This window comes from Triticum urartu, chromosome 5 (assembly GCF_003073215.2).
Source record: "Triticum urartu cultivar G1812 chromosome 5, Tu2.1, whole genome shotgun sequence".
NCBI lineage: Eukaryota > Viridiplantae > Streptophyta > Magnoliopsida > Poales > Poaceae > Triticum > Triticum urartu.
In genome coordinates, this window is record NC_053026.1 from 604,672,675 (window position 1) to 604,685,403 (window position 12,729).

The window sequence follows — 12,729 nt, forward strand, 5'->3', positions numbered from 1 at the left end:
CACCTACATGAACACCAAATAGATCAACCCATTGCTCAAAGATCCCGACCATGAAAATGATCAATTGCCCTGATTCTTACACCATTCTCGCTGCACACGTAGAACGGATGATTCTGGTTCCACGGTGTGTGAGAAACGCTCCGAACAACGCCCGCCCGGCACCGCGGATAGACGAAGACAGGCATGTCCACACACGCCCGGCTATGCATCCGCGAGGTGGCGCGGGAGCTTGAGGAAGACATGGAGCTTGGAGCCGAAGGGGATCTCAAAGCCGGCGCGCCCTCCACAACTAGCTTCCCACCGCCGTGCTCTCTCTCTCTCTCGCCATGGTCACCGCCGTGCTCTCTGTCGCCATGGTCACCGCCACTGTGTGTCGCCCGCTTATATAGCACACCTGCAACGTCTCTCTGCTCAACGGCTCTCTGCTGGGTCCCACAAGCCACGCGTGCAACGGTCTGAATAGAATTGGCCGTCTCTACCGCCTGGTCCCACCTGTAAGGGCTGCGTCAAAAGGTTGACCTGACGAAGACCGCAGAGTTCACGGAACGAGTCGGTGCGCACGGACTAGGGGCAAAACTGAGCACATGGACACCACTGAGGGCAAAAGTATAATGAACCCTTTTTTAAATTTGGATCCTTTTTCTCATTTCGCTTTTTCAGGTGAAGAATCGATGTATTTTTCTACGAACTTTTGAAGGCCCGATTCTGGGAAAATCAATCAGATTCCTTAGCACATCTCTTGTGGTGGCTCTTGATTGTCGATCCTATCTTGTAGGGAAGACCACAAGCAGGATGAATTGGCATCGATTGGTAATGTAGATGTTGTCATGTTGATGTACTAGTTCCCTGCATTCTAGATAATCTGTACAGGTCACCAGCAGTTGCTGTCTATCGCCACCTCGCTCCATTTGGCATGTGGCACCCGTCAAGTATGTAACTGTGGTTTGGATGTTGCTCTGAGCTGAATACTTCATACAGTGAGCAGGGCACCGGCTATAGTGGCACACCAACAGTCCTCGCTTCGTCGGTGCCATGGTCGGCATGATCAAAGAGCACATGCCCTCTCCTTGCCGGTCTCCTCCTTCTTAGCCTTGGTGGCGACATTCATGGCGCTGACAACAATAGAGACTGGTTCGTCTACTCTGGCTTCACCGGCGTGCCCCTCTCCCTGGAAGGAACTTCCAACGTGTGACGCCCTTGATTCAATCATACACTAATCATACACGCAAATGTGTACGATCAAGATAAGGGACTCACGGGAAGATATCACAACACAACTCTAGACACAAATCAAAATAATACAAGCTTTATATTACAAGCCAGGGGCCTCGAGGGCTCGAATACATAAGCTCGAATACACAAGAGTCAGCGGAAGCAACAATATCTGAGTACAGACATAAGTTAGACAAGTGTGCCTTAAGAAGGCTAGCACAAAAGCAACAACAATCGAAAAGGCAAGGCCTCCTGCCTCGGAGCCTCCTAACTACTCCTAGTCGTCTGCGGTCTTCACGTAGTAGTAGGCATCCTTCGGATAGTAGTAGTCTTCAGTGGCGTCGTCTGGCTCCTGGGATCCGTCATCTGGTCGCAACAACCGGGTATAGGGGAAAAAGAGGTAAATCGGAGTAGAGGTTGGACGGGGGAATGATTTGCAGAGGATAAGTAATTGTAACTTACCCAGTAACTGGGATCAAGGAGGAAATATGGTCGGGACCATAACTACAAGGGATCCAATTCACGATACCGGAAGAATTATTCAAATGATTAAATATCCTTGCAAGAAGCTTTCATGATAAGTCCCACACTGTGTCCGTGGGCATGAACACAAGGTTCAGGGTCGACTCCCACTTCTACAATGCATAACCTTTCATTTTACTTCTCGCTCTTGGTGCATCTGTATTATTGAAATTTTATCTGACAAAAGGCCAGTAGAGTATAATCCGCATAACTTTCGAGTTCACACAGATTAGGTAAGGCATAGGTTCAACCCATCGGGGCATCTTAGGAACATATATCATAAATTTCAAGAATAATAACACAAGCTCGGTAGTAGAGCACGCTTGAGAAAGCGGAGGATACAATTTACCAAAAGCATTATGTATCCGAGGAAAGGCTCACAAGCTTATTGAATATGAAGGACGTTGTCGGATAAAATCCGAAAAAGGGGGGTCTGGTGGTCCACAAGGGATCTGATGTGAGCATCAATATTTAACCAGAGGAAGAAAGAATGCAAGGAGATCAGATTATAGAAATAACTGACTAACTCAAAGCTCAATTGCAAGAGGGATTAAGAATTCCAAGACAAGGGATCAAAAGCAATGCTCTAATTAGGGATGGATAGGTAGAATAGCCTTAGGGGTACAATCGATGGCGATTTGATTGATCGAGATTCAGCACCTGTTAAAATGATGTCTGTGCCGGAAGGATGAATTCTAGGATCTGATTGAGGATTGCGAGCATTCGCAACATATTGTATCAACGGACTCAAAATGATAATGACAAAGGCTGAGAATAAGATTACTAGACTTATGGTAGTACCCACAATGCAAGAAAGCAAGAAATTCTAGAACAATAGGCTGTTGAGGATTTTCACAAGAACGAATGGTATTACGAAGACTTTTGTGAAGTACATGAGTCAACTGAGGATGAGCGGATACTCGATAGGTGCACAAGGTTATCCGTAGGGGTATTCATATGACAAGGAACTGCAAGGCAGTAAGCTCAGGGATTCTCGGAAAAGGAGAGCAGTTCAGGGCATCTTGTAATAACAAGATCAATGGGATAGAATGTAAGATTGGTAAGTGTGTGTAGTTATCCATAAGGATATTTCGGAGTAGAGGTTGGACGGGGGAATGATTTGCAGAGGACAAGTAATTGTAACTTACCCAGTAACTGGGATCAAGGAGGAAATATGGTTCAACAGTAATCGAGGTGGCGTGGCATCATTAGCAGAGGTTCACTGTAGCCTAATTATCCAGGCATCACAATTCTCCTCCACTACAAGAAATCTCGTCCTGAGATTTAAGTGCGAAAGTAAAGAATAACTTCGAAAGAACTGACTCTTATAGGGTTAATTATCTGGTGAACAGATCAGGGAATGTGGCAGAAGTGTCTCTCGAGTTGAAACTTAAGAAAACACCGAGAGCAAAATATGAAGGTACAATGGGCAGTTTCAAGTGAATGGACAAACGATCGATACCTGAACAGAGTGTGAGAAGGGTGTTCAGAGCATCAGGAATAGATTAACTCTCGAACGGTGGCTCGTGACAACACACAAAGCCAAGAGCAATTGATACTTCGGAATATAGGATATACAGGAGAGTCAGGTTCTGATCCTGTGGAACTGTGGGTTATGGGCCCACCATGTGGGTTTAAAATAGAAGGAGCGATGACATCTTGCACGGTCATGATAGCAAGGCATGTCAGAGGGCAGCCTGTCAGCTATGTCGGCAACAATGTCGGTACTAGGGGCGAGGGACGAAGAGAACCATTATCCTGCTCGTTGAACGAGGCGGGCCATTAGGCAAAGTTCTCGTCCATTATCGGAATGTCAACAGCAATAATAACAGGGCCTTTACTGACAGAGTTGTACATTGAGGTGCTTACATAAGCAGGGAAATATTACTGCTTATATAATATAGATCACAATAAGGTTTAAACAAACCAATGGAAAGGAAAAAGTAATTGTCAGAATAAACAGAACAATGGAAAGGAAAATATGTTCAAACACATACTTCAGGGGTATATCCTTCCCAATGACAAGTAGAGCATGGTATCCATGACATGATAGAAGTATAAAACCATTTAGGTAAGGGGAAAGAAATTTCATGACATTACCCATACAACGGTGTTTGGATAATTGATAAAGAAGATTTAGTATCGTGCTTCAAATGTTCTTATTGGAGATTGGATTACCACAAACATGCTTCGAGATAGCATTGACATGGTTTCAAGCAAAGGTCAAACTTTGGATACACCAAGGACCCATCGGAAACAACTTAGAAAAGAAGTCATACCATTTTAGCAGGGAAAAGATGAGGGTGTGGCCGACGGGCTTAGTAACAATCCATCGACATGTCAAAAAGGATGTATTCCCAAAATTAATATGAACAAGTTTGTGTTGGGGAAGGCAAGAATGTTGTCGATGATAACATAAATCATCGAGGGGAAGGATTGTATTTCTCCTCATGAATTTGATTGATATCCTGGAAAAGCTCAGAATGTTGATGATGATCACGACACATTTGTCGAGAGAATTCATGAAGATGTAATCAATCGGCGATGACATCCAGTCAAAGGAATGATGAAGCAAAAGGTTATTGGAACCATGGGTACGACACAATCTCGAAATTGAGCTTGCTGTTCAAGGCGAAATGATAAGATGAGAAAGATCGACATAAGCTTAGCTCATCGTCGGAAGTTGCTCCAGGCATAAGGACCAGGTAGCATAGTTAAAAAGTTGACATGATAAAAATATAGCCGTTCAGGCTAGGAATGATGCGATGGGGTATAAAGCTTCCCAGTATCAAGTAGGACGGGGGAATGATTTGCAGAGGATAAGTAATTGTAACTTACCCAGTAACTGGGATCAAGGAGGAAATATGGTCGGGACCATAACTACAAGGGATCCAATTCACGATACCAGAAGAATTATTCAAATGATTAAATATCCTTGCAAGAAGCTTTCATGATAAGTCCCACACCATGTCCGTGGGCATGAACACAAGGTTCAGGGTCGACTCCCACTTCTACAATGCATAACCTTTCATTTTACTTCTCGCTCTTGGTGCATCTGTATTATTGAAATTTTATCTGACAAAAGGCCAGTAGAGTATAATCCGCATAACTTTCGAGTTCACACAGATTAGGTAAGGCATAGGTTCAACCCATCGGGGCATCTTAGGAACATATATCATAAATTTCAAGAATAATAACACAAGCTCGGTAGTAGAGCATGCTTGAGAAAGCGGAGGATACAATTTACCAAAAGTATTATGTATCCGAGGAAAGGCTCACAAGCTTATTAAATATGAAGGACGTTGTTGGATAAAATCCGAAAAAGGGGGTCTGGTGGTACACAAGGGATCTGATGTGAGCATCAATATTTAACCAGAGGAAGAAAGAATGCAAGGAGATCAGATTATAGAAACAACTGACTAACTCAAAGCTCAATTGCAAGAGGGATTAAGAATTCCAATACAAGGGATCAGAAGCAATGCTCTGATTAGGGATGGATAGGTAGAATAGCCTTAGGGGTACAATCGATGGCGATTTGATTGATCGAGATTCAGAACATGTTAAAATGACGTCTGTGCCGGAAGGATGAATTCTAGGATCTGATTGAGGATTGCGAGCATTCGCAACATATTGTATCAACGGACTCAAAATGATAATGACAAAGGCTGACAATAAGATTACTAGACTTATGGTATTACCCACAATGCAAGCAAGCAAGAAATTCTAGAACATAGGCTGTTGAGGATTTTCACAAGAACGAATGGTATTACGAAGACTTTTGTGAAGTACATGATCAACTGAGGATGAGCGGATACTCGATAGGTGCACAAGTTATCCGTAGGGGTATTCAGATGACAAGGAACTGCAAGGCAGTAAGCTCAGGGATTCTCGGAAAAGGAGAGCAGTTCAGGGCATCTTGTAATAACAAGATCAATGGGATAGAATGTAAGATTGGTAAGTGTGTGTAGTTATCCATAAGGATATTTCGGTGGTAGGGAATTGCAAAGGCAACAGGCACAAAGTCTCGAGAGAAATCGTAGAGTATCTTCGGAATCTTCTGATGCAGCAGGCGATCATCTGAAATAAGGGGCTCTCCGGGCGGATGTGATCACGAGATCCTAATGTTCGAGTTAGTAAAACCATTTAACCCGAATAGAAGAGAGATTAGGTCCCAGAGTATAGACGAGGAGTAAAAGATCCTAATACCACCCATATGGCGACGTGGGCCCGTAAGACACAACCAATGTTAGTAAAAGTTTTTCAGTGACTAGACTCAACTTCGGCCAAGGAGTTGGAAAGGGGATCCTATAGGCAGTCGGCTCTGATACCAACTTGTGACGCCCTCGATTCAATCGTACACTAATCATACACGCAAATGTGTACGATCAAGATCAAGGACTCACGGGAAGATATCACAACACAACTCTAGACACAAATTAAAATAATACAAGCTTTATATTACAAGCCAGGGGCCTCGAGGGCTCGAATACATAAGCTCGAATACACAAGAGTCAGCGGAAGCAACAATATCTGAGTACAGACATAAGTTAGACAAGTGTGCCTTAAGAAGGCTAGCACAAAAGCAACAACGATCGAAAAGGCAAGGCCTCCTGCCTGGGAGCCTCCTAACTACTCCTAGTCGTCTGCGGTCTTCACGTAGTAGTAGGCATCCTCCGGGTAGTAGTAGTCATCAGTGGCGTCGTCTGGCTCCTGGGATCCGTCATCTGGTCGCAACCGGGTATAGGGGAAAAAGAGGTAGCAAAGCAACCGTGAGTACTCATCCAAAGTACTCGCAAGACTTACATCAAATCTAAACCAAGTATGCATCTGTATCAAAGGAGATGGGCTGTATCTGTGGACTAAACTGCAGAATGCCAGAAGGGAAGGGGAAAGCCTAGCCTATCGAAGACTAGCATCTTCTGGAAACCACCATCTTGCAGCAACAGGAGGGAGTAGAGTAGCATAAAGTAAAGTAGCAGTAATGTTATCAACCTCGGCCAGAGATCCTTTCTCGACTCCCTGCGAGAAAGCAATCCCAGAGCCATACTATCCAGTTATCATCACAATCCAATTCTCATCACCATGTCTCACCTCAAGTATCCAGTTCTAGTTGTATCGATCGGGATACAACTCCAAGTGTCCGTTACCGTAGGACAGGCTATCGATAGATGTTTTCTTCCCTGCAGGGGTGCACCAACTTACCCACCACGCTCGATTAACTCCGGCCGGACACACTTTCCTGGGTCATGCCCGGCCTCGGCCAAACAATACGCCGCAACCCGACCTAGGCTTAATAGAGAGGCCAAGCACCGGACTAAACCTATGCCCCCAGGGGTCATGGGCCATCTCCCGGGAACTCCTGCACGTTGCGTACGCGGCCGGTGAGCAGACCTAGCTACCTCCTTCAACAAGGTAGGTGCTTTCCAGTCCAACCCGGCGCGCGCCGCTCAGTCGCTGACGTCTATTAAGCTTCGGCTGATGTATACGACGCAGAACGCCCATACTATGCCCACGTGATGGTTAGTGCTATCAGGCCAGAGGCCCCTCGGATCAAATATCCAAATCGTAGTGGATTAGGAACGCGCGGTAACGAGCAGAGACTCACGATCGATGTGACCCCGTCGCCCCGTCTCGAGTACTTGCGGCAAGGGCTAAGAATGCCCGGCCACGCCTCGTAAGTATCTCGCGGGCACCTTCCAGGTCAACCCGACTCCACATCACTCGCTATTAAGCTCGCGCGGGTACCCCTCAGGGTCGACCCGTCTTTAGTAACATGGTTCAGTGCAAAGTCATAGTAACCATAGTAACTGTGTGTCTAACACCAAGGGGAAAACCCGAGGAATCACCCCCGGTGAATTCCACTCGATGTTGTCATCAAGGTGAACGTAAGAGGATCCACCCTCGAGGTTCACTTTGATGGGTTGCACGACAGAGCCGTAACGGAAGTGGTTAAGGAGGAAATCACCCTCGATGACCTCGACCGTAAAGCTACACTACGGAGATCTCATCAGGAGTGATGTAAGAGGTTCCACCCTCGGCACTCGATGGTAACTCTGCAGAGTCGTACAACTAGGGGGGTGATGTGCGGTGTCGGGGCCTGGACGTCGATCACGTTGATCGAGTCATCGAACATAAAGCGGGGCAACTGGGACAAGGTGGGGGTCACTGATGGATCACTAACCATCCTATACTAAGCAGTTTAGGATAAGCAGGTAAGGTATGAAAGCAGGTAACAACAACAGGCTATGCATCAGAGTAGGATCATACAGAAAGCAGTAGCAGTTCTAATGCAAGCATGAGAGGGAAAGAAATGGGCGATATCGGAATGCTCAAGGGGTTTGCTTGCCTGGTTGCTCTGGCAAGGAGGGGGTCGTCGTCGACGTAGTCGATCACAAGGGCAGCATCGGTCTCGGGGTCTACCGGAGAGAAGAGGGGGAAGAAACAGTAAATATAAAGCAAAACATAGCACCACAAAGCATAACATGGCAATAAGATGTGCCGGGTGTGACCTAACGCGGTAGGAGGTGATACCGGCGAAGGGGGGAAACATCCGGGAAAGTATCCCCGGTGTTTCGCGTTTTCGGACAGATGAACCGGAGGGGGAAAGTTGCGTGTTCGCTATGCTAGGGATGCGTGGCGGACGAACGGGCTGCGTATCCGGATTCGTCTCGTCGTTCTGAGCAACTTTCATGTACAAAGTTTTTCCATCCGAGCTACGGTTTATTTTATATTAATTTTAAAAGATTTTAAATCATTTTTAGGATTTATTTAATTAATTTAATCAACATTATCCAGAACATTTCACGCTGACGTCAGCATGACATCATGCTGACGTCAACAGTCAACTGCAGTTGACTGGGTCAACTACGTGTGGGCCCACCATGTCATACACTGTTTACACTAATTAGGGTTTAACTAACCTAATTACTGCTTAATTAATTAACACTAGTTAATTAGGTTAATTAAACATAATTAATTAAGTTAATTAATCAATTTAACTAATTAATTAGTTAATATTTTTATTTATTTATTTTTAAATGTTCTTAGGGGTATGGGGCCCCCTAGTCAGTGGCCCAGAGGGCCACCGCGGCGGGGTGCTGGTGCCCAGCCCGTTTGGGCGCTTGCCCGGGAGACAGGGGTGCCAGCCAGGGGCGAGGCCATGGCGAGGGCGCGGTGGGACGCCGGGCGCGTGGGCAACGGGCAGCAGCGGCGGCAGGGGGCGGACCCGGGCGGAGCGGCACCAGCAGGCAGCGCAAGCGGGCAGCAACTAGCGGGGGGGGAGGGGGGCGCCGAAGGCTAAGCGCGCGGGAGGGGGCAGCCGGAGCCGGGTAGCGGCCAAGCGTGGGCGTGGGTGGCGACGCACGAACGCAGGTGCGGGCATGGTGAGCACGGCCATGGTCAGGAGCACGGGCGACGCGGCCTACGGCCTACGGTGGCGAATCGAGGAGGGGGAAGGGGGAGCAGCCGCGGGAGCTCAAAGAGGAGGTCGGGGCGACTCAGGGAGGTGGAGGGGGCGGCGAGGGTTGAGGAGGTCGGCGGGGAGGAGGACGAGGACGGGGCGACGACCGACGACGGCGCTTGTGTCGGGGGTGACGAGGTCGGGGCGGCGAGGCGGTGAGGCGATCCGGTGACAGAGCCCGGCGCGTCGAGGCGGCGGGCCGCGGCGGCGGGATGGAGCAAGAGGCGGGGCGGCGTCGGGGAGGGGCGCTAGGCGGCGCGGGATCGAGCGATGCCGCGCGGGAGGAGAGGGGGCGCGGGGTCGAGGTGGTGGGCCGTGGCGGCGGCGGGGCGTCGGAGGCGGTGATGGTGGCGTCGGGCGGCAGCGACGGACGTCTCCTCCCTCGATCCCGATCCAGTCGGGGGAGAGGGGGGAGATATTTTTGCGGGGGGAAGTGGGGGTCTGTCGGTGAGGGTCCGGTGGAGTGGGGAGGGAGTTAAGGAGAGGAGATGGGCCGGCCGGGTGGGTGGCCCAAAGGCCTGCTGGGCCGAAGCCCAGTGGGGGGGTGTTTCCTTTTTTTTATTTTTGTTTGTTTTCTGTTTTTATTTATTTTAGTTAACAAAACAGCTTTAAAAAAAATATAACCCCTACTCCTAAATTAGCATAATAACATAGGCCACCTACTCCAAAAAGTTTGGTGATTATATAAACTAGATTAACATTTGTTTAGTATTTAAAAGCATTTAAATAATTGTTTTGTTGCTGTTATTACATACTATAGTGCAACTAAAATACTTTATAAAAGTGTGGCTTCTTCACCAATATTTAATATGGAAAATTTTGCCCACTTCGAACATTTTAGTTTTAATATTTGAAAACTTTTATTGTTTGCTAAATTTTAAAATTTTAAAACGAACCGGTTTCAAACTAACGGGGAATTAGCAACAGTAATTAAGGTGGCGTGGCATCATTAGTAAAGGTTCACTGTAGCCTAATTATCCGGGCGTCGAGCTGACCAACGGCACGGTGCACCTCAAGGGCCACGCCGTTCACCCAACGTCGGTGCGTCTGCAGAGGTCACCTGGAGGCGCCATGCGGTCTTTCTTCGCGTCGTTCGTCTTCGGCGTCCACACCAACTACCCTGAGCTGAGCCTAAGCGGCCACGCCGCCACGACATCGTCTTCTTCATCGGGACCAAGAACTTCTTGACGGCTCTGCCAGGTCCGTACCTGGACCTCCTCAACGACCGGAACAACGACAACACAACCAACCACGTCTTCGGCGTCGAGCTCGACACCATAGTGACCATCGAATTTTGTGACCCGGACAACAACCATGTCGGCATAGACATCAATGGCCTCCATTCCGTTGCTGTCCATGCCGCTGGCTTTCCGGGATCTGTTATTGATCAGCGGCAATGCCATGCAATTCTGGGTGGACAACGACGGGGAGTCCATGCAGATCAACGTGTTCTTGGCCCCCCGGAGATGGCCAAGCCTGCAAGGCCGCTAGTATCCTCCATGTACAACTTCTCACAAGTACTGCTGGAGCCATCATTTCTTGGGTTCTCATCATCAACAGGCTCGATGATCAGTTCTCGCCACTACGTGCTGGGTTGGAGCTTTGCCATCGATGAACCTGCTCGAGCCATTGACATCAGCAAGCTGCCAAAGTTGCCAGAGAAGGTCTCCAAGAAACAGCACTGGGAACTGGGTATCACTCTGTCAACATCCATCATATATAGTGTTATATATCCTCGGTGTGGTTTCAATCGTGGTCTTGCTTGTTCGAAGGTGTATAAAGTACGCCGAGGTGAGAGAGGACTGGGAGGTTGAGTTTGGGCCACATAGATTCTCCTACAAGGATCTGTACCGCATGACAGAAGGTTTCAAGAGCAAGATGTTGCTTGGCACCGGTGGATTTGGGGGAGTGTACAAAGGAGTGCTTCCCAACTCTAAGATGGAGATCGAGGTGAAAGAAGTGTCACATGATTCAAGTCAAGGAATAAAGGAGTTCATCACGGAGGTGGTCACCGTTGGCCGTCTCCGCCACCGCCAACTTGTTCAGCTTCTGGGTTACTGCCGGCAAAATGGTGAGCTTCTTCTGGTCTACAACTTCATGCCAAATGGCAGCCTTGATCAATACTTGTATGACCCAAAGTGTAAGAATGCACTACACTGAGCCCAAAGGTTCCAAATCATCAAAGGCATCGCATCCAGCTTGTTGTACATCCATGAGGAATTCAAGCAGGTTGTCATACACCGTGACATCAAGGCGAGCAATGTTCTCCTGGATAGTGAGATGAACGGAAGGCTGGGTGACTTTGGTATCGCAAAACTGTGTGATCTGGTGCAGATCCACAGACAACGCACATAATTGGCACAATGGGGTACCTAGCCCTTGAGTTGGCACGCACGGGGAAGCCGTCCCCTATAACCGATGTGTTTGCCTTTGGTGCATTCGTTCTTGAAGTCGTCTGCGGGCGGAGACCTATTGACCAAGCCATGCAGGACAACCGGCGCATATTGGTCGACTGGGTGTTCGAGCATTGGCAAAAGGAAGCACTCATGGAGGTAGTTGATGCACGGCTCCACGGCAACTACGACACTGATGAGACAATACTAGCATCGAAAATAGGATTGTTGTGCTTGCATCCCATCCCTGGTGCAAGGCCTACCATGCGGCAAGTTATGCAGTATCTTGATGGAGACATGGCATTCCCGGAGCCAACACTTTCACAGATGAGCTTTAGTATGCTAGCACTTGTGCAAAGTGAAGGGTTTGACGCGTTCATTGGGTCGTCGATGAGTATGTCCACAATAAGTGGCCTCTCTGGAGGGAGATGATATTCTCATGCTGCTCAATCCTAGTTAATGTGTACCAGTGCTAAAACTTTTTTTCTGGATATTACATATGTATGCACACAGTTGACATGTAAATCTCTGTAATGTTTGTTTCAAAATAGGAGTAGTATAAAAGGAGAAATAGCACTCGGCACAAAATGGAGAATACATTGTTCAAATATCGTCATTGTCAACGATGTGGGAAAGTAGAATGAAGGACAAAGTTTTTGCTTATGTGAGAGCGAGCAGAGCTAAAAGCGACCAGCGGGAGAGCGGTGGCACTCTCTCATGGTTTTGTGTAGACGATGAAAAAAATCACGGAAGTCACTCTAGAACAAGTACTCAAGTGTAAATTTTTCAAAAGAAAAAAAGTACTCAAGTGTCCAGCCTATATAGATATTCTTTCCTGTGAAAGGGTTGAAAGAGCCAAAGGCCGATGCAAGTCTAGAAGCACATCTGGCAACCAATCAGGGATCAGAAGAAAGATCAACAGGGTACGTAGCATAGGTACCATGTATGCAAGGAAGACATTAGTTTTTGATGTTGGATGTATGAAGCAAGTGTCCAAGGAAGAACAGGAATACATATTATCTACTACTAGTATATATAGTACGGCAAATGTCCAACGAAGAACAAGGAATACATATTACTTAATCTACGTGAGGCAGAGACACCTTGATTTTACCATCGACGGTGCACTCGAGGAAACCCTTG

At 47.5% G+C, this 12,729-nt stretch overlaps 1 pseudogene; it reads left to right on the top strand.

Annotated features, from left to right (window-relative positions):
- The first annotated feature begins 326 nt into the window (after positions 1-326).
- Positions 327-12,018, top strand: LOC125507526 (annotated as a pseudogene).
- The last annotated feature ends 711 nt before the right edge of the window (positions 12,019-12,729 follow it).